Source organism: Micromys minutus, assembly GCF_963924665.1.
Source record: "Micromys minutus genome assembly, chromosome: 13".
NCBI lineage: Eukaryota > Metazoa > Chordata > Mammalia > Rodentia > Muridae > Micromys > Micromys minutus.
The window spans coordinates 12,264,782-12,287,172 of record NC_137982.1 but is presented as its reverse complement, the minus strand read 5'-3'; the positions used below and the strand labels follow the sequence as shown (position 1 = coordinate 12,287,172).

Below are 22,391 nucleotides of genomic sequence, written 5' to 3'. Positions count from 1 at the left end.
ATTTCTCTCTTGTGATAGTTTGATGAAAACTTCTCCCATACGCTCATATATTTGAGTTTGTCACCAGTTAGTGGAATTATTGAGCAGAAATTAGAAGCTATGGCTTCATTGGAGGTCACTGTGTCACTTATAATGGGCGCTAAAGTTAAAAAATCCCATGCTAGTCTGACTGTGAACATTTGGATCAGGTTGTAAATCAGTCAGTTACTGTTCCAAAACCATGCCTATCTAATTCATGGCATTCAGACCATGGATTAATTCTATAAAATTATAAAAAAGCTCCCAGTTACATATTTTATTTTATAGGATTCACCTTTTTATGCCATTTCTTCACAGCAATGGAACACTACTAAAGCACCACTATTGACTGGTTGTATCCGTAAAGTACATCTGTTCTATCTGAACTACTATTGGTTAGTTATCATTTACTAAAACTTGTTTTGAGTCCAGTCTTCTAAAGAGTTGTTTGCATTTTTTGGTTTGTTTGCCATTCTGCCTATTTAGGTTGGAAAATTGCATAGTAATATTTATCCACAGTTATAACACCATATACAATATATTTTCTTCTCTAAATTCAATTTTGTTCAAAATATACATTTCTTCCTTTCTCTATAGTAATATATTAAAATCAATGATTATTTTATTAGATTTATTATTTTGCATTTTTGGATACTATACAGCTAAACACACATGCAACTTTAATTTTTTGAAGTGTGCTTTTAATGATGATTCTTAAAAACTTTAACCTTCCTTCTATGACAGTACCCTCCAGAGGTAATAGAAAGGAATGTGTACAGGGGAAGTTTGCCTGTTTAGATATGTTCTCTGAAGTAACTCTGATCTTCCTTGTCAGGAAATCAGCAGTTTAGTTCACAGTAGGGAGCAATATCTGCTCAGTTTAATCACAAACATTTCATGTGTATATCAGCAGTCCTGTTTGGTAAAATAAGGATAGCAAACATGAAATCAGTAGCGGTGGTGGTGCTACTCATCAGAAATAAATCAGCCTTGGCATGAGTCAGCAGGAGGGACCAGGGCCAACAGGCATACCAAGAAAATTTATTGGCTTCATCACCCACTCAGAAAAGAAGAGTCTCCTTTTTAGGATGCAAAAACTGCACATAACCACAGCATCCCTGGAAGTTCATGTCAAAGTCTCAACACTAGGTATGGTGCCTCAGCTGACTCCACCTTCACAGGACCTTTATGCTCCACATAAGGCTTGCCTTACTCTTGTTTAAATCTTTTGTATAGAACCATTTATTTTTACTATATTTAGTAACCAGGGCAAAACACTTATAAAAAAAACACACACAAGGAATTATGAACAACCACACTAATACAAATAATAGCATTTTCAGAAAAATGGATAAGATTACCAATGAAATAGCAAGGAAATATGGGAATAGGTTGCTCAGAGGGTACCAAGTTTTAGTAAGAATACAAAGTGTTTTTATATCTTTTACTGTGATGTCATTATAAATACTATAATGTATCTCAAAGGTAGAATAAAGATTTTCATACAAAGGCATGGTAAATATTTGAGTAAATTAATATTCTTTGTATTTGAGGACATTATGTGGTATTTTCATGTATGAATACATCACATTACACCAAATAAACACCTGACAATTTTGGAGGTAAACAACAAAAACTTGAAAAAAAATAAAAAATAAATGTAGGGGTATAAAATATTGCTCAGCAATTGAGAGCATTGAATGCTCCCCCAGAGGCCCAAGGTTTGATTTCCATTATCCATATACTAGCTCACAATCATCTGTAAGACCAGTCCCAGAGGATCTGGTACTCTCTCCTGACAAGAAATAGACATAAACATAATATCCCAATACACAATGAATAAATAAATAAATGTGAATTGAGTTACTGCCAAGAAATCGGAGTATATTATTTGAAGAAACATAGAAATAAATCATCAACTAAGAGTAGAAATAGTTTTGTTCTCTTCAAAGAATAAAAGTTACAAACTTGTCTACTAAAAATCTAGTCAATGACTATACAAATAAGTAAAATATTTGCAAGACAAAAAAAATGAACAAATTTTATGAGAAACCTTCCCAAGATGTTAATAAGTAAAATAGAAAGGCATACAAGGAAATTGTGCAAGAAGAAGTGAATGAGGAAAGGAGAGCCTCATGAAAATTCTCTGACAGAGAGCAAAGAATAAATAAGAAAAGATGAAAAGAAAGTAGAGATGCTAAGAAGGAAGACCATGCACATCACTGTAAACACAGTCTCCTGTCAAGGATATTTCTCAGGGCTCCTTTCATATCCCGATTCCTCAGACTATAAATAAAGGGATTCAGCATCGGTGTGACCACAGTGTACATCATGGTCACAATGGCATCCTTGTCATTAGTGCTATTAGATGAGGGGACAAAATATAGCCCAATGATGGCTCCATAGTACAAGGAAACCACACAAAGGTGAGAACCACAGGTGGATAAGGCTTTGCATATTCCCTTGATGGAGGGAGTTTTCATAATAGTGATGCCAATGTGTCCATAAGAGACCAAAATACATATGAACGGCAGGGTAATGACCACATTACCTAAAACAAAGATGACTAGTTTATTGATGGTGGTGTCTGAGCTGGACAGCTTTAGCAAGTTAGACAGGTCACAGAAGTAGTGGGAGATAGTATTATGAAGTGAGATAGGTGAGCCAAGAGAAGAGTGTGTACAAGGGAATTGGCAGTAGATAAGGCCCAGGATACTACGACTAAAAAAACACAGAGGCTCTGACTCATAATTTGTGAATAGTGCAGAGGACTGCAGATGGCTACATACCTGTCATAGGCCATTGATGTCAGAAGAAAGCTATCAAGATCAGCAAATATTGCAAAAAAATATACCTGAGAAATGCACCCAGCATATGAGATGGACTGACTATGTGTCAGCATATTCATGAGCATCTTTGGAACTGTGACTGATGAGAAAGAGATGTCAGTGAAGGCCAAGTGGCTGAGGAAGAAGTACATGGGGGTGTGGAGGTGAGAGTCCAGCCTGATGAGCAGGATGATGAGCAGGTTCCCCAGCACAGTTGTCAGGTACATGACCAGGAACAGGGCAGAGTATGCAGCTTGGTCCTCTGCTCGAATGGGGAGCCCCAGGAGGATGAACTCAGACACAGTGCTCTCATTATTCATCCTCATATTCTTTATCTTTTGCTGTGAGTGAAAAATCAAATGGGGAAAGAAATCTCATTTTGCCCAAATCATTTTTGAAACAGGTTATAAATCACTAGTACTGAAAATAAGATTCAAATCCACTTAGTATATCTGTTTTACTCTTAATACAGAGATTTTTTGTTACAGTAATGGGCTGCTGCTGATTGGAACAGGATATAGCTTGACAACAACTGAAAGTGTGTTAGAGAAAAAAAAAACAATGAAACACCAGAACAATTTTCAAACCCAGGTCTAGATCACAATGCCTAGATTTTATAAAACCATATAAAATTAAGTAATTATAGTGTAATTATAACCAGACAATTGAATACTCAACATGATTTTAATGATTTTTTAATTTTTTGAAACTTTCTTGAATGTACTTGCCTATAACTGCCTTCCTATGAATTAAATACAAATAGTGGATTCCATGGAATGACTTTAGATTTGTAAGATGCCAGGATCTGCAGAAATACTGAAAGCAGGACATATAGATGTTGAAAACATTAAGTACATGAGTCTGAATTAACAATATGAAGTACCAATATCACCTTGCAAGCATCTATGAGCTCTTTTCATAATAAAACTCTTTCAATCCATGTTCTCACCCTTCCATCATTCTTCCTATACAAGATAAAATGATACCCCTCTTTCATATCAGTATCTCAGATTCAAGCTAAGCATGTCATGCATCATCACAGAGCACTTGGCAATACTTCATTTTCCCTCCATTTCTTAACTCTGCCAAGAAAATTCCTTGTGTTTTTTTTCTAGCAAAAGAAAATATCACAAACTCTTAACCTCTTTTTTAAGCCAAAGACTGTTATCTTTTTGTGTTCCCAAGATTTTCTTTTTCTAAAGTTGCATTTATCTGTTATTTTTTAACCATGTTCTACCCATGTAAGAACTCACTAAACAACAGGAAAATAAGCATGATATAAAATTAGAGTGGATATCCTAGCAGCTGAAAGAGCTCTGTGGTTGTATTTCATTTGAAGACTTGTTTAGTAGCCAGTTTGTCACTCTGTCTGGCATTTCACTCTTTGCCTCTTCACTCTTTCCAGGCTTTATCTACAGTTAACATATGAATCCTCTCAACTTACTCAAAACCATGTTTAAAGAGCCTACATATCATCTATCTCAATCTGTAAAGAAATTAAAAATTCCGTTAATGTGGCATAGTCTGAAGTTAATTATACTTCATCCCTCACTCACTTTTGTGTAGTAGTAATTACTTTAGCACAATGCTAATTATTTATCTGCACATGGGTAGACTGTTTCTAATAATTTCCCACTTTGAGCAATATTGCAATAAGCAATATCATTCTTATGTGCTTTTAAATACAATATATGGTATATTCAGAAAAGTTTAGAAAAGTAATCTTCCATGATTTTGCAAAAATATCAAGTCCTGAGAAGCCAAGATGATGAAAAAGCTGATGTATCCTCTATGAATTTAGTGGAAGAACCTGCATAAGAAGATTATAAAAATGGGTCTCTAGGTAAGTATTTGGAAGTCCATTGCCATCATCTTTGAAAAATGAGGAAAAAATCAGGGCAATAACCAGTTATACAGATGTAAATGTTGGAAAATATATGAGAAGCAGGCATATATAATATTTAACTTCCTATAATTAAATGTTTCCACCTGTTCAAGAAACTCAACCCCCCTCCAAATAAAGTAACAGAAAATAGAAAATGGCATGCTAGCTGCATGGTAGAAAGAAAAATTGGGAAGCCAGAAATACTAGCTGGAATCTGGACATCTGGAGAAATTATGAAAAAGTCACATAGATATGGGAAGAAGTTGGGATAAAATACAGTAGGAATTTTGATTGAGTTAAATGTGAGCAAAGAGGATTATTTTCCTGCTTTTCTTTAAAAATTGGAGAATTTAAGAAAAATATCTTATGGTCCACGTTTTGGAAGGGTGTATTATTTTTTTAAAGTTCAGGTAGGTTCTCAGTACATGGTAAATTATTGTATAGGGAACTATTTGCCATATATAGTGTGAACTTGAGATGTCAACTGCATGCTGAACAGAAAGACAGACAATAAGACAGACACACACAAAGTCCCAAACATATGATGTCATACAGAAACGTGTATATTCTATTCCTGATCTGACAGGTTAACATACATAATAAACACAGATACCTTTAGCTAAGAATCATGAAAAATCCTTTGCATTTCTCTCAAAAAAAAAAAAACATAAGATAGGGAAACAGTTGGCTCCTCTCAAAAGTCATAAATTCATTGCAACAATCAGAGGAGTAATCAGTTCAGAATCAGATATGATAGATACATTAAACATGTACATTGTCTATATATCCTGAGAAGGTCATGTGAGCTCTAATTTTAAAACCATGTACAAGACCTAAAGTGCAATCACTGTCCCAAAATCCAAATTAGAAGCATAGAGTTTTAAATTGGTTCATTGTCATTGACTCCCTTAGGGGAATTTTTTTTTCCAAGCAGGTAAGAGAGTCCCTTTGCACTCAGGAACTAAGAGTAGCAACCATAACAAGATTCCCTATCATTTTTTCTGTTTAAAACACAACCTCTGTGATAACTTGTCATTTATAACATAATACTATCATACACAGAAAAAACAGATGAAAATAGAATCTAATATAATTTCTGGATAATTATTTGAAATATGATTGTTACCACAGCAAGTAATGGTCAACCTTCATAATAATAAGGAACAACTTCTGACAATATCTGTGGATTTCTTGCATTGCACATAAAGAATTTTAAATTTACTTTTGTGTATGCTCATTGGACACTACATTAGTTGGAAAGTTAAGGCACTTTTAACAAAAAGGTGTAGTATTATTTACCATTGAAAATATGTATTTCCAATGACTATTCATTGTGGTAGATTCACACCCAATGGTATTTGCATGGGTACAAGTAGAGGCAGATTAAAATTTTGGCAACATTGTTCATAAGAGAAGAAAAAAGTTCATCAACAAAAAAAATTTAGTATTTTTACAAGAGGACTTTTCCAGATCAACTATATGGCACAAAATGGAATGAAATAAATATAATGATAAAGGAAAAATAAGTCATTCAATGGTATGAAAAAGCATATAAGAAAGTTGGAGGATGGATTAAGGAAACTATAAAAGGAAAGATAACTAGGTGAGTAAATTACAATTCTCCATAAACTTGGGTGTAGAAATGTTGAATAAAATACTCAGAAGCTGAATGTTACAACACATAAAAGAGATCATCCATCATGATCAAGAGGCTTAATTTCAGAGATACAGGGGTGTTTTATTACAAGTAAATCTGTCAATATCATGCAGAACATGAACAAACTGAAAGAAAAAAAATCCTTATCATCTCATTTGATGTTGATAATGCCTTTGAGAAATCCAACAACTTTTCCTAATAAATGTTTTGGTGAGATTAGCAATAAAAAAACAAGCCTAAACAAAATAAAATCAATTTACATTAAGCTGATACTCAACATCAAACCAAGATGAGACTCTCTTCATCCAATATCATGCTCAAAGTTCTAGATAGAGCATAAAGGCAACTAGATAACAAGAGATACACATTAGACAGGGAGAACTCTAAAACTAGCTATGTAAAGATGACACAATAGTACACATAAGTAACCCCAAAAATTCTACCAGGGAATTTTTCCATCTGATAAATACATTCATCAAAGAGCCTGAATACAAGACTAAGTAAAAAAAAAATCAGTAACCCTCTTAAACACAATGAAAAGCACACTTAGACCAATATCAGGAAAATAAGCTTAGTGATGGTGGCAAAAGCCCAGAGCATGTTAGGCAGATGTAGGTGGGATTTTTTTAATTTTAGACTAGTCTTGTGTATAGAGTGAGCTTCAGAACAGCAAAGACAACAAAAAGAAACCATGTCTTGAAAAAGCAAACAAGAAAAAGTCAAATAAAGAACAACCTTAAACATATCCACAAACAATACAAAATATTGTGAGGTAACTCTAACCAAGCAAGTGGAAGAAATGTGTAACAATAACTTTAAGTCTTTAAAAAGATATGGAGAAAATATCAAAATATAGAAAAATCTTCCATGCTCATGGATCAGTATAATTAACAAAGTAAAAATGATCATCTTACCAAAAGCTATCTACAAATTCAACACAGGTCCCTTCAAGATTTCCTACCAGAATTATTTACAGACCTTCAAAGAACAATACTCAACTTCATGTAGGGAAAAAAAACCCAGGATAGGAATGTCAATTCTATATAGTAAAAGAACTTCCAGAAATACCACCATCACTTATCTCAAGCTGTACTACAGAGCTATAGTAATAAAACCACATGGTATTAGCATAAAAAGGCAGGTTGATGAATAGAATTAAATAAAGAACCATATATAAATACTTAAACATTGAACAACTAATTTTTATTATTAACAGTCAGATACACTCTATTGTAATGCTAAATATGAGAGATCAGGATCTAGATTCTTCAGCTAGCCCCTGGGACAATGTCCCCAAGTTAATTCAGGTTGGTGAATAAAGATCCAAAAAGCCAATAGGTGAACAGAAGAGACATTGGTGGGGTTTGAGATTTCACAGGCATGAAAAGAGATAGGACAAGAAAGAGGAGGAAGAAGAAGAAAAGCTACTATGGGCTGACAGTCAAAAGAATATGGCCCATAGGGCTGAGCAATTGGATAAGAGCAGCACAGATGGAACATAATAAATGATGTTATAACTTGGGGTTATTTAAAGTAGATTCGAACATCATAGAGTATAGGCAGCTCTGCAGCTATTGCACTGACTGATGCATATTTTAAAATATAAATACTGTGTTTGTCTTTCATCCAAGAAAATAAATGGCCTAAGGCAGGGGTGAAACCCTACATTAAAATTTTTAATATTTTATACTAGGAAAAATGAGGGAGAGGCATTTTCTACTATATTTTGGTGTATAGAAAAATACAAATAGATCTATATGTATCAATCTACTCAAAAGTCAAGCACATGTAGATAAAAAACCTAAACATAAACCAGATAAACTAAATCTGATAGAAAAAAAAATATGGGATAACTTTCAATATAGTGACACAGGAGACAACTTTCTGAGCAAAATACCAATGAAGCAGACCCTAAGAAAAACCATTGTTAAAAAGGAATACACACACAGATACACACAAAGACACACATACACACAGACATACATACACAAGACACATAACAATAATATCTAAAGAATAAGAAGCTGTGTAATAATAATAGTGGGAGACCTCAATACCCCACTCTCACCAATGGACAGATCATGGAAATAAAAACTGAACAAGGACAATGTAAAACTAGCAGAGGTTATGAACCAACTGGAATTAATAAATATCTACAGAACATATCATCCTAAAACAAAAGAATACAAATTCTTTTCAGCAACTCACGACACCTACTAAAAAACTGACCACATAATTGGTCACAAAATGAACCTCAATAGATATAAGAAGATTGAAATACACCCATGCATCCTTTCAGATCACCATGGTCTAAGGCTGGTCTTTAATAACAACAAACACAACAAAAAGTACATATACACATGGAAACTAAACAATGTTCTATTAAACGATAGCAGGGTCAAAGAAGAAATAAAGAAAGAAATTAAGGATTTTCTAGAATTCAATGAAAACGAAAACACAACATATACAAATCTATGGGATGCAATGAAGCAGTAGTGAAAGGAAAACTCATAGCACTGAGTGCTAACAAAAGGAAACTGGAGGGAGCATACACTGGCAACTTGACAGCACAGCTAAAAGCCCTAGAACAAAAAGAAGCAGATACAACCAAGAGGCGTAGACAGCAAAAAATAATCAAACTTAGGGCAGAAATAAACCAAATAGAAACAAAAAGAACCATTGAAAGAATCAACAAAACCAAGAGCTGGTTCTTTGAGAAAATTAACAAGATCGATAAACCCTTAGCTAGACTAACTAGAGGACAAAGAGAGAGTATTCAAATTAACTAAATCAGAAAGGAAAGTGGAGACATAAAATTCAAGAACTGAACTGAACTGGAACTGAAAATTCAAGAAATCATCAGATTCTATTACAAAAGACTATCCTCAACAAAGCTGAAAAATCTGGAGGACATGGATGGATTCCTAGGCAGATACAAAATACTAAAGTTAAACCAGGAGCAAGTAAACTATCTAAATAATCACATAACACCTGAAGATATAGAAGTAGAAATCAAAAGACTCTGAACCAAAAAAAGCCCAGATACAGATGGGTTCAGTTCAGGATTTTATCAAACATTTATTGACAATATAATATCAATACTCTCCAAACTATTCAACAAAATAGAGTCACATGAAACTCATTTTTGAGACTACATTAACCCTCATTCATAAACTACAAAAAGACCCAACAAGGAAAGAGAAATTCAGACCAATCACACTTATGAATATTGATGCAAAAATACTCAGCATAATCCTTGCAAAACAAATCCAAAAACACAACAAAACGATCATTCACCATGATCAAGTAGGTTTCATCCCTGGGATGAAGGGATGGTTTCATATATGGAAATCCATCAATGTAATCCACCATATAAACAAACTCAAAGAAAAAAACCACATGGTCATCTAACTAGATGCTGAGAAAGCATTTGACAAAATTCAACACCCCATAATGTTAAAAATCTTGGAAAGAACAGGAATCCAAGGCTCATACCAAAACATAAAAAAAGCAATATACATCAAACCAACACCCAACATCAAACATAATAGTGGGAAACATGAAGCAATCCCATGAAAATCAGGGACTCTCCCCCTACCTATACAGCATAGTACTGGAAGTCCTGGCCAGAGCCACTAGACAGCAAAAGGAAATCAAAGGGATAAAAATTCGAGAGGAAGAAGCAAAAACATCACTATCTGCAGATGACATGATAGTGTACATAAGCGACCCCACATTTTCCAACGGAGAACTCCTACAGCTGATAAATTTAGCAAAGTGACTGGATATAAAATTAAATCAAAAAAAGGCTTCCTCTACTCAAAGGACAAACATGTGGAGAAAGAAATTATAGAAAAGATACCCTTCACAATAGCAAAAAAATATATGAAATACTTTGGTGTGACTCTAACTAAGCAAGTGAAGGACCTGTATGAAAAAAACTTCAAATCTCTAAAGAAGGTAATCGGGGAAGATTTCAGAAAATCGAAAGATCTCCCATGCTCATGGATTGGAAGGATCAACATTGTAAAAATGGCCACCTTGCCAAAAGCAATCTGCAGATACATTGTAATCCCCATCAAAATACCAACCAAATTCTTCATTCAGTTGTAAAGAGCAATGTGCTATTTTATCTGGAATAACAAAAGACCTAGAATAGCGAGATCCATCCTAAACAAGAAGAAAACATCTGCGGGAATCACTATCCCTGACCTCAAGCAATATTACAAGGCAATTGTGCTAAAAGCTGCATGGTACAGGTACAGAAACAGGCATGTAGATCAGTGGAATAGAATAGAAGATCCAGAAATGAGCCCTCACATATATCTTCACCTGATTTTTGAAAAAGGAGCTGTAAACATTCAATGAAAAAAGATCAGCCTATTCGACAAATGGTGTTGGTTCAACTGGCACTCAGCATGGAGAAAAATGGCAATAGAACCTTTCTTATCTCAATCTTTGACCTTAGAGCACCAGCCATTGGTGTTCTGTTCAGGAAATTACCTCCTTTGCCTATGAGTTGTAAGGTCTTCCCTACTTTCTCTTCTAATAGTTTCAGTGCACCTGGTTAAATGTGGAGATCTTTGATCCACTTACAATTGAGCTTTGTACTCGGAGAAAAGAAAGGGCCTATTTTTATACTTCTGCATGCTGAATGCCAGCAGGACCAACACCATTTTTTGAAGAGGCTGTCCTTTTCCCATTGAAAGTTTACAGCTCCTTTGTCAAAAATCAGGTGACCATATACATGAGGGTTCATTTCTGGATCTTCTATTCTATTCCTGTAATCCACGTGCCTATTTCTGTACCAGTACCATGCAGTTTTCATCACAATTACCTTGTAATATAGCTTGAGGCTATGGATAGTGACTCCTGCAGGTGTTTTCTTGTTGTTGAGAATGGATTTCGCTATTTTAGGTCTTTTGTTATTCCAGAAGAATTTGCACATTGCTCTTTCCAACTCAATGAAGAACTGGGTTAGAATTTTGAAGGGGATTGCATTTAACCTGTAGATTGCTTTTGGTAAGATGGTCATTTTAAAAAAGTTGATCCTTCCAATCCATGAGCATGGGAGATCTTTCCACTTTCTGAGATCTTCCTCGATTTCCTTCTTTAGAGGTTTGAACTTCTTGTCATGCAGGTCCTTCACTTTCTTAGTTAGGGTCACACCAAGGTATTTCATAGTTTTTGTGACTATTTTGAAGGGTATCTTTTCCCTAATTTCTTTCTCCACATATTTTTCCTTTGAATATAGGAAGGCTACTGATTTGTTTGAGTTAATTTTATATCCAGCCACTTTGCTGAACTTGTTTATCAGCTGTAGGTGTTCTCTGATGGAATTTGTGGGGTCACTTAAGTATATTATCATGTCATCTGCAAATAGTGTTGATTTTACTTCTTCCTTTTCAATTTTTATCCCTTTGATTTCCTTTTGCTCTCTAATCGCTTCGGCCATGATTTCCAATACTATGTTGAATAGGTAGGGGGAGAGTGGGCAGCCTTGTTGAGTCCCTGATTTTAGTTGGATTGCTTCAAGTTTTCCACTGTTAAGTTTGATGTTGGCTGTTGGTTTGAAGTATATTGCTTTTATTATGTTTAGGTGTGGGCCTTGGATTCCTGTTCTTTCCAGGACTTTTAACATGAAGTGGTATCGAATTTTGTCAAATGCTTACTAAGAATCTAGTGAGATACCCATGTGGTTTTTTTCTTTGAGTTTGTTTATATTTGTGGATTACATTGATGGAATTCCATATATTAAACCAGCCCTGCATCCCAGGGATGAAGTGTATTTGATCATGTTGAATGATCATTTTGTTGCGTTCTTGGATTTGGTTTGCAATGATTTTGTTGAGTAGTTTTGCATCAATATTAATAAGTGAGATTGATCTGAAGTTTTCTTTCCTTGTAGGGTCTTTGTGTAGTTTAGGAAAGACATTTATTCTAGTATCAAAAAGTGTGTTAGGTAGTGTTCCATTTGATGCTATTTTGTGTAATAGTTTGGAGAGTATTGGTATTATGTCATAAATAAATGTCTTTAAGAATTCTGCACTGACCCCATCTGGACCTGGGCTTTTTTTGGGTGTGAAGTTTTTGATGACTGCTTCTATTTCTTCATGTGTTATGGGATTATTTAGTTGGTTTACCTGGTCCTGGTTTGACTTTGGTATCTTCTATCTGTCTAGGAATTTTTTTTCCATTTCCTTTAGATTTTCCAGCTTTGTTGAGTATAGGCATTTTTAGTAGGATCTGATGATTTCTTTATTTTCCTCAGTTTCAGCCATTATTTATTAACTTTCTGATTTTGTTAATTTGGATACTTTCTTTGCCCTCAGGTTAGTCTGACTAAGAGTTTATCAATCTTGTTAATTTTCTCAAAGAACCAGACTTGGTTTTGTTGATTCTTTCAATGATTCTTTTGCTTCTATTTGTTCTATTTCTGTCCTAAATTTGATTATTTCTTTCAGTCTACTCCTCTTGGTTGTGTCTGCTTTCTTTTGTACTAGAGCTTTCAACTGTGCTGTCAGGTTGCTAGTGTATGCTCTCTCCAGTTTCTTTTTGTAAGCACTTAGAGGTATGAGTTTTCCTCTCAGTACTGCTTTCAATGCATCCCATAGGATTGGGTACGTTGTGTTTTCATTTTCATTGAATGCTAGAAAATCCTTAATTTCTTTCTTTATTTCTTCTTTGACCCTGCTTTCATTTAATAGAGCATTGTTTAATTTCCACCTGTATATGGGCTTTTGTTTTCTTTGTTGTTATTAAAGACCAGCCTTAAACCATGGTGATCTAAAAGGATGCATGGGAGAATTTCGATATTCTTATATCGATTGAGGCTCATTCTGTGTCCAGTTATGTGGTCAATTTTTAAGAAGCTGCTGTGAGGTGCTGAGAAGAAGGTGTATTCTTTTGTTTTAGGTTGGTATGTTCTGTAGATATCTGTTAATTCCAGTTGGTTCATAGTCTCTGCTAGTTTTACAGTATCCTTGTTCAGTTTCTGTTTCCATGATCTGTCCATTGGTGAGAGTGGAGTATTAAAATCTCCCACTATTATTGTGTGGGGTAAAATGTATTTTTTTTTTTTGAGCTTTAGTAGGGTTTCTTTTATGAATATGGGTGCTTTCGTATTTGGAGCATATATGTTAAGGATGGAGAGTTCCTCCTGACAGATTTCCTCTGTAATTTGTAAAAAGTGTCCTTCCTTACCTTTTTTGATAATTTTGGTTAAAAATCTAATTTATTTGATATTAGAATGGCCACTCCAGCTTGCTTCTTGGGGCCATTTGCTAGGGAGGTTTTTTTTCTAATCTTTTACTCTGAGATGGTGTCTGTCTTTGTCTCTGAGATGAGTTTCCTGTATGAAGCAAAATGCTAGGTTTTTGTTTATGTATCCAGTCAGATAGCCTATGTCTTTTTATTATGGAGTTGAGTCCATTTATGTTAATAGATATAAAAAAATAGTGGATGTTGTTTTCTGCTATTTTTGTTTGGTCAGTTGAATTGTGCCTGCTTGTCTTTCTTCTTTTGGTTTTCTTGCTTAGAAGTTTTTTTGTTTTTACTATGAGGTGATTCCCCTTATTGTATTGGGTTTTCCACCTATAATTCTTTGTAGTGCTGGGTTTGTGGTCATATATTGTGGGAATTTAGTTTGTTTTACAATATCTTCGTCTTGCCATCTATGGTGATTGATAGTTTTGCTGGGTATAGCAGCTTGAGCTGGCACTTGTGCTCTCTTACGGTCTGCATGTCTGTCCAAACTCATCTAGCTTTCATAGTCTCTGTTGCGAAATCAGGTGTGATTCTGATTGGTCTGCCTTTATATTTTACATGACCTTTTTCCCTTACTGCTTTTATTATTCTATCTTTGCTTTGAGCACTTGGTGTTTTGACTATTATGTTTCACGAGAAATTTCTTTTCTGTTCCAACCTATTTGTAGTTCTGTAGGCTTCTTTTATGCTCGTGGTCATCTAATTCTTAATGGTAGGGAACTTTTCTTCCAGGATTTTTTGAAGATATTTACTGAACCTCTTAGTTGATATTCTTTGCCCTCTTCTATTCCTATTATCCTTACTTTTGGTCTTCTCTTTGTGTCCTGAATCTCCTGGACATTTGGGTTAGGAGCTTTTTGGTTTTTGCATCTTATCTGTCTGTTTTGTCCATGTTTTCAGTGTTGTCTTAGGCCCCCAAGATTCTCTTTTCCATCTCTTGTAGTCTTTTGGAAATGCTTGCATCTGTGACTCCTGATTTCTTTTTTAGGATTTCTACCTCTAGGGTTGTCTCTTTTAGTGTTTTATTTATTGTGTCCATTTCCAATTTAAATTTCTTCTTCCATTCCTTCATCCCTTTGGTTCTGGTTTTTTTTTTTTTTTCTAGTTCTTTGAGTTCTTTGAGTATTTTTCTTGTTTCTTCTTTAAAAGCTTCTAATTATTTATGCTTTTCCTCCCTTTCTTGTTTAAGGATCTCTATCATCACCTTGAGGTAGGATTTTGGATCTGAGTTTTCTTTTTCTGGACTGTTTGGCATTCCACTGTTTGTTGTAATGGGAGAGCTGGGTTCTAGTGTTGCCAGGTTGTCTTGGTTTCTCTGGGGTACATTCTTTTGCTTTCCTCTTGCCATCATGTTGTCAGTGATTGGCTCTCGCCTTTCCCTTGTACCTGGCTTGTGTCCCTGTATCTCAGTTCTTTCTGGTTCCGGATGGTCTGAGCGCCTGTTTTGCACCCCAAAAGCTACAGGCTGGGACCAGAGGGCCCAATGCTGGGTTCCTGGGTTCTGGGTTCCTGGGTCCCTGGATCAAGCCTTGGCAGGCTTGTACTTTCCGAATGCTCTGCTGAGATCTCTCTGCCCCCCTAGCTAGTCGCAACCCACTCTCACTCTGTTCTTGCCAGTCCTGTGTGTCTCAACTAGTAAAATCTTAATGCACACTATCAAACCTTAAAAAAAAAAATCCCAAGCACTGACAAAATGTATTCGTATACTTTTATACAAAAATGCTTATAATCTCTACATTTATCTTTTTTTAAAAAAATAAAGTTGTTCAATTAAAAAAAAAGTACTTAATGGCTGAAGTCTGATATGGATGAAGCTGAGCTATACTGCTCTTCCAGAGTCATAGTGATACAGATGATGATGCTTTCAGCTAACCATTAGACTGAACATGGGGACCACAATGATAGAGCTAGACAAAGGACTGATGGAGCTGAAAGGGTTTACAACCCCATAAGAAGAACAACATTATCAACCAACCAAACTCTCCAGAGCTCCCAGGTTTTAAAGCACCAACCAATGAGTACACAAAAAGAAACCCATGACTCCAGTTGCATATGTATGAGAGAATAGCATTTTCTGGTATCAATGAGAGGAGAGGCCTTTGGTCCAGTGAAGGCTCATTTTTCCAGTGTAGGGTAACACCAAGGTGCTGAGGTGTGTGAAAGGGTGGTTTGGAAATGGAGCACCTTCATGGATGCAAGGGGAGGGGCAATAGGATTGGGGAGAAAGGCAATAGCATTTGAAATATAAATACAGAGAATATCCAATAAAAATGGAAAAATGTGGTATTCCATTGAGTTGATGTAACAGATGTTCTCTATACATTCATAAATTGGGGGACATCTCAGTTGTTTCCAATTTCTGGCTATCATCATTAAATTTTGTATGCACACAGTAAAGAAAGTGTCCGTGTGTGATGGTGGAGCATCATATGGGTATATGCACAGGAGTGATATAGCTAGATATTCAGGTAGAAATATTTTCAATTTTCTGAAAAATCATCAGGCTCATTTTCAGAGTTGTTGTAAAAATTGACACTACAACCAATAATGGAGAAGTGTTACCTACTCTCAGCATTCTTGCCATGATGTCCCGTGAGGATTTATTTTGCCATTCTGATAATGTGAATCTCAAAGATATTTTATTTGCATTTTCCTGATGAAAAGAGCTTTCAACATTTCTTTAAGTGCTTCTTGGCCATACACAATTTCTCTCTTGAGAGTTCTCTGCTTATCTGCTTATCATAGTTTTGTTATTTTATTTAATTTCACTTAAAATGCTATCTCCCTTCACAGTTAAACTCCCTAACTACTCCCCCATACTCCCTGCTTTTATGAAAGTTTTTCCCCACTTACCCATCCCCTCCTGCCTCACCACAAGAGCATTCTCCTATTTTGGATAATTGAGGCCACACAAGAACAAGTGGCTCCCCTCTCTTTAATGCTAGATAAGGTAATCCTCTGTTACATATGCATGTGGAGCCATGGGTCCCTCCATATATACTCTTTGGTTGGTGCTTTGTGGATCTGGCTGATTGATACTGTTGTCTTCTTATGGGGTTTCTAACACCTACAGCTTCTTCAATCTTTCCCCTAATTCCTCCATTGGGGTCCCTGTGCTTAGTCTGATAATTGTCTGCATGCTGCAGCATCTGTATTGTTCAGGTTTTGGCACAGCCTCTAAGAGGACAACTATTTTAGGCTCCTATCAGCAAGCACTTCTTTGCATCAAATATCATGTCTGGGTTTGGTGTCTCTGAACAAGAAGGACCCCTATGTAGAGCAATATCAAGATGACCTTTCATTCACTCTCTGCTCCAATCTTTGTTCCTGCATTTCCTTTTGAAAGGAGCAAATCTTGTTTAATATTATTGAGATAAATGACTGGCCACATACCTCAACCCTTGGCCATGCCTATCCACTGGATATGGTCTCTAAAGGTTCTCTCTCCACTTTGTTGAGTATTTCTGACAATGTTATTCCTGTTTGGTCTTAGGAGCCTCTTGCTTCCCTGGCATCCAGAACGTTCTAGTGGCTAGCCCAAGATCTCCATCCCGCACTGCTACACACCTCCATTAAATTCCCTGACCCTCCATATTTCTCCCCTATCTTCTCCCACAACTGATCCCTCCTTTACTTTCTCCTTCATCAGATGTATGGTTGAAAAATACTTTTTCCCAATCTGTGGATTTTTTTCTATGACAGTGTCCTTTGCCTTGCAGAAGCTTTTCGTTTTTTTGAGATCCCATATGTTGATTTTTGATCTTATAGCATGAGCCATTGGTGTTCTCTTTAGGAAAATTTCCCCTGTGCCCATGTGTTCAAAGTTCTTTCACACTTTATCTATTAGATTCAATGCATATGGTTTTATGTGAAGGTCCTTGATCCACTTGAACTTTAGCTTTGTACAAGAAGATGAGAATGGCTTAACTTGCATTCTTCTTCAAGCTGACTGCTAGTTGAACCAGCACCATTTGTTGAAAAGGCTCTCTTTTTCCACTGGATGGTTTTTGGGTCTTTATCAATGATCAAATGACCATAGGTGTATGGGATCATTTCAGCATCTCAGTTCTATTCCATTGATCTATCTGCCTGTCCCTATGAACACCATATTTAATTAGGTCATTTGATTTGTTTTCTTGATATATATCATATTAGCAATCTGAAAAAATGTAGGATTATTAAAGATTGTTTTTTTTTCCTATTGATGTTGTCCTGTGCCTTACCGAAGCATTTCAGTTTCAGGAGGTGCCATTTATCAATTGTTAATATTATAGCTTTGGCCATTGATGTTCAATTAAAGAAATTGTCTTCTGCATCAATGCATTTGAGACTACCTCCCCCTTTCTCTTCTATTAGATTTAATATATCCAGTTTTATGTTGATGTCTTTGATCTATATTGAGCTTTGTGCACAGTAATAAGTATGGATATCCTTGCATTCTTCTACATGGAGATATTCAGTTAAAAAGGCACAATGTATTAAATATGCTTTTATTTTTTCCGTGGTGTGGTTTTGCATCCTTTGTCAAAAATCAAGTATACATAGGTGTGTGTGTTTATTTCTCTTTTCAGTTCTTTTCCATTTATTTATCTGTCTGTTTCTATACAGGTAACATATGTCTTTTGTTACTACAGTTCTGTAGGATAGCTTAAGTTTAGGGATGGTGATCCCACCAAAAGTTTATTCAACTTTCAGGAATTTTTTTTAGCTATTCTGAGTATTTCATATTTGCATATAAAGTTGAAATTTTTTTCAAGGTGTATAAAAAACAACATTGGAATATTTTTATTACTTTTTTTGCAATCTTTTTTTAACTTTATTTTACAAAACAAAGATAAATGTACAGATTTTAAGAATTTTTGCATAAAATTTTACAATATATTTTTGTCAGTACTTTTTTCATATTTTAAAATAATTTTTACATAAAACTATATGAATATATTTTTTAGTCAGTACTTGATTTTTTTAAAGGTTTGATGGTATGCATTGAAAACTTAATAGTTACAATGAGCAAAAAGTACATGTAAAACAAAATGTAAGATGGAAATACTCAAAGTTTTCTTGTTGTGTAAAGATTTTTTTATTTTGTTTTGTTTATTTCTTAGACTTCATACAGTCTGTCAGTTGTTACTGGGGCAGTGCAAGACTCTGGGGTTAGCATCCCACTATCAGTGACTGCATATTATGTCTGTTCTTTTTTTTTTTAAAGAACTTTATTTTAAAAAACAAAGATAAATGTACAGATTTTATACATTTTTGCTTAAAATTATACATTTTTGTCAGTACTTTTTTCAGATTTTAACAAAATTTTTATATAAAACTATATGAATATATTTTTTAGTCAGTACTTGATTTTTTTCAAGGTTTGGTTGTATGCCTTGAAAACTTAATAGTTACAATGAGCTAAAGTACATGTAAAACGAAATGTAACATGGAAATAGTTAAAGTTTACTTGTTTTGTAAATTTTGTTTTGTTTTGTTTTGTTTTGTTTATTTCTTGGAATTCATACAGTCTGTGAGTTGTTTCTGGGGGAGTGCAAGCCTCTGGGGTTAGCATCCCACTATCAGTGACTGCATATTATGTCTGTTCTTTTGTGACTGAGTTATCTCACTCAGGATGATATTCTCTAGATGCAGCCATTTTCTTAAGAATTTGGTTAAGTCATTGTTTCTGGTGGCTGAGTAGTATTCCATTGTGTATATGTACCACAATTTTTGTATCCATTCATCTTCTGAAGGACATCTAGGTTCCTTCCAGCTTCTGGCTATTATAAATAGAGCCACTATGAACATTGTGGTGCATATATCTTTGTTGTGTATTAAAGTGTTTCTGGGGTATATGCCCAGAAGTGGAATAGCTGGGTCTTCAGGTAGTACTATATCCAATTTTCTGAAATCATTCCCCACCAACAGTGGAGAAGTGTTCCTCTTTCTCCGCAACCTCGCCAGCATCTGCTGTCATCTGAGTTTTGGATCTTGGCCAATCTGAGTAGTGTGAGGTGGAATCTCAGGATTCTTTGAATTTGTATTTCCCTGATGGCTAAGGGTGTCAAGTACTTCCTCAGATATTTCTCAGCCATTCGATATTCCTCAACTGAGAACATTTTGTTTAGCTCTGTACCCCATTTTTAATAGGGTTTTTTGATTCTCTGGTGTCTACCTATTTGAGTTCTTTGTATACCTTAGATATTTGGCCTCCATCTGATGTGGAGTTGGTAAAGATCTTTTCCCATTCTGTTGGTTGCTGTTTTGTTTTCTTGACAATGTCCTTAGCCTTACAGAAACTTTGCAATCTCATTAAGTCCCATTTGTTAATCTTTGAACTTAGAGCTTGAGCCACTGGTGTTTTGTTCAGAAAATTTTCTCTTGTGCCTATATGTTCTAAAGTTTTCCCTACTTTCTCATCTAATAGTTTCAGTGTATCTGGTTTAATGTGGAGATCTTTGATCCACTTTCACTTGAGCTTTGTACAAGGAGATAAGAAAGGGTCTATTTTCATTCTTTTGCATGCTGAGTGCCAGTTGGACCAGCACTATTTGTTAAATAGGCTGTCCTTTTTCCATTGAATGTTTACGGCTCCTTTGTCAAAAATCAGGTGACCATATATGAGAGGGCTCATTTCTGGATCTACTATTCTATTCCATTGATCCACATGCCTATTTCTGTACAAGTACCATGCAGTTTTCAGCACAATTGCCTTGTAATATAGCTTGAGGTCAAGGATAGTGATTCGCGCAGATGTTTTCTTGTTGTTGAGGATGGATTTTGCTATTCTAGGTCTTTTGTTGTTCCATATGAAATTGCACCTAGATCTTTCCAATTCCATGAAGAAATGTGTTGGAATTTTGATAGGGATTGCATTGAATCTGTAAATTGCTTTTGGTAGGATGGCCATTTTTCAAATGTGATCTTTCCAATCCATGAGCAAGGGAGATCTTTCCATTTTCTGAGATCCTCCTCAATTTCCTTCTTTAGCTGTTTGAAATTCTTGTCTTACAAGTACTTCACTTGCTTAGTTAGCGTCACACCAAGGTTTTTCATAGTTTTTGTGATGATTGTCAAGTGTACCTTTTCCCTAATTTCTTTCTCCTCATGTTTGTCCTTTGAGTACAGGAAGGCTACTGATTTGCTTGAGTTAATTTTGTATCCAGCCACTTTGCTGAACTTGTTTATCAGCTGTAGGAGTTCTCTGGTGGAATTTTTGGGGTCACTTAAGCACACTATCATGTCATCAGCAAAGAGCAATGTTTTTATCTCTTCCTTTCCAATTTGTAACCCCGTGATCTCCTTTTGCTGTCTAATTGCTCCAGCCAGGACTTCCAGTACTATGTTGAATAGGTAGGGGGTGAGTGGACAGCCTTGTCGAGTCCCTGATTTTAGTGGGATTTCTTCAAATTTCCCACCATTAAGTTTGATGTTGGCTGTTGGTTTGCTGTATATTGCTTTTATTATGTTTAAGTATGGGCCTTGGATTCCTGTTTTTTTCCATGACTTTTAACATGAATAGGTGTTGGATTTTGTCAAATGCTTTCTCAGCATCTAGTGAGATGACAATGTGATTTTGTTCTTTGAGTTTGTTTATATGGTGGATTACGTTGATGGATTTATTTATATTAAACCATCCCTGCATCCCAGGGATGAAGCCTACTTGGTCATGATGAATGATCGTTTTGATGTGTTCTTGGATTCAGTTTGCAAGGATTTAGTTTAGTATTTTTGCATCAATGTTCATAAGTGAGATTGGTCTAAAGTTCTCTTTCCTTGTAGGGTCTTTGTGTGGTTTAGGTACTAGGGATATTGTAGCCTCAAAAAATGAGTTAGGTAGTATTCCATCTGATTCTATCTTTTGAAATAGTTTGGATAGTATTGGTGTTATATCCACAATAAATGTCTGATAAAATTCTGCGCTAAACCTGTCTGGACCTTGGCTTTTTTTGGTTGGGAGGCTTTTGATGACTTCTTCTATTTCTTTAGGTGTTATAGGGTTATTTAGATGGTTTACTTGGTCCTGGTTTAACTTAAGGACTTTGTATCTGTCTACGAATTCGACCCTTTCCTTCAGATTTTCCAATTTTGTGGAGTATAAGTTTTTGTAGTAGGATCTGATGATTTCTTGAATTTCCTCAGTTTCAGTTGTTATGTCCCCACTTTCCTTTCTGATTTTGTTAATTTGGATACTCTCTCTTTGCCCTCTATTTAGTCTGGCTAGGGGTTTATCAATCTTGTTGATTTTCTCAAAGAACCATCTCTTGGTTTTGTTGATTTTTTCAATGGTTCTTTTTGTTTCTATTTCGTCAATTTCTGCCCTAATTTTGCTCATTTCTTGCCATCTACTCTTCTTGGGTATATCTGCTTCCTTTTGTTCTAGGGCTTTTAGTTGTGTTGTAAGGTTGCTGATGTAAGCTCTCTTCAGTTTCTTTTTGGAAGCACTTAGGGCTATTAGTTTTCCTTTCAGTATTGCATTCATTGTATCCCATAGGTTTGGGTATGTTTTGTTTTCGTTTTTGTTGAATTCTAGAAAATTCTTAATTTCTTTCTTTATTTCTTCTTTGACCCTGCTATCATTTGACAGAGCTTTGTTTAGTTTCCATTTGTATGTAAACTTTTGTTTTATTTGTTGTTGTTAAAGATCAGTCGTAGACCAAGATGATCTGAGAGGATGCATTGGAGTATTTCAATCTACTTATATCAATTGAGGCTCATTCTGTGTCCAATTATGTGGTCAATTTTCGAGAAT

General features: G+C 35.3%; 1 pseudogene across 1 annotated transcript; it reads right to left on the bottom strand.

Moving 5' to 3' along the window:
• Positions 1-2,237: 2,237 nt before the first annotated feature.
• Positions 2,238-3,172, bottom strand: LOC308428567 (olfactory receptor 1J21-like; annotated as a pseudogene). Its single transcript has one exon. The product of its transcript is annotated as an olfactory receptor 1J21-like (transcript).
• Positions 3,173-22,391: the final 19,219 nt, after the last annotated feature.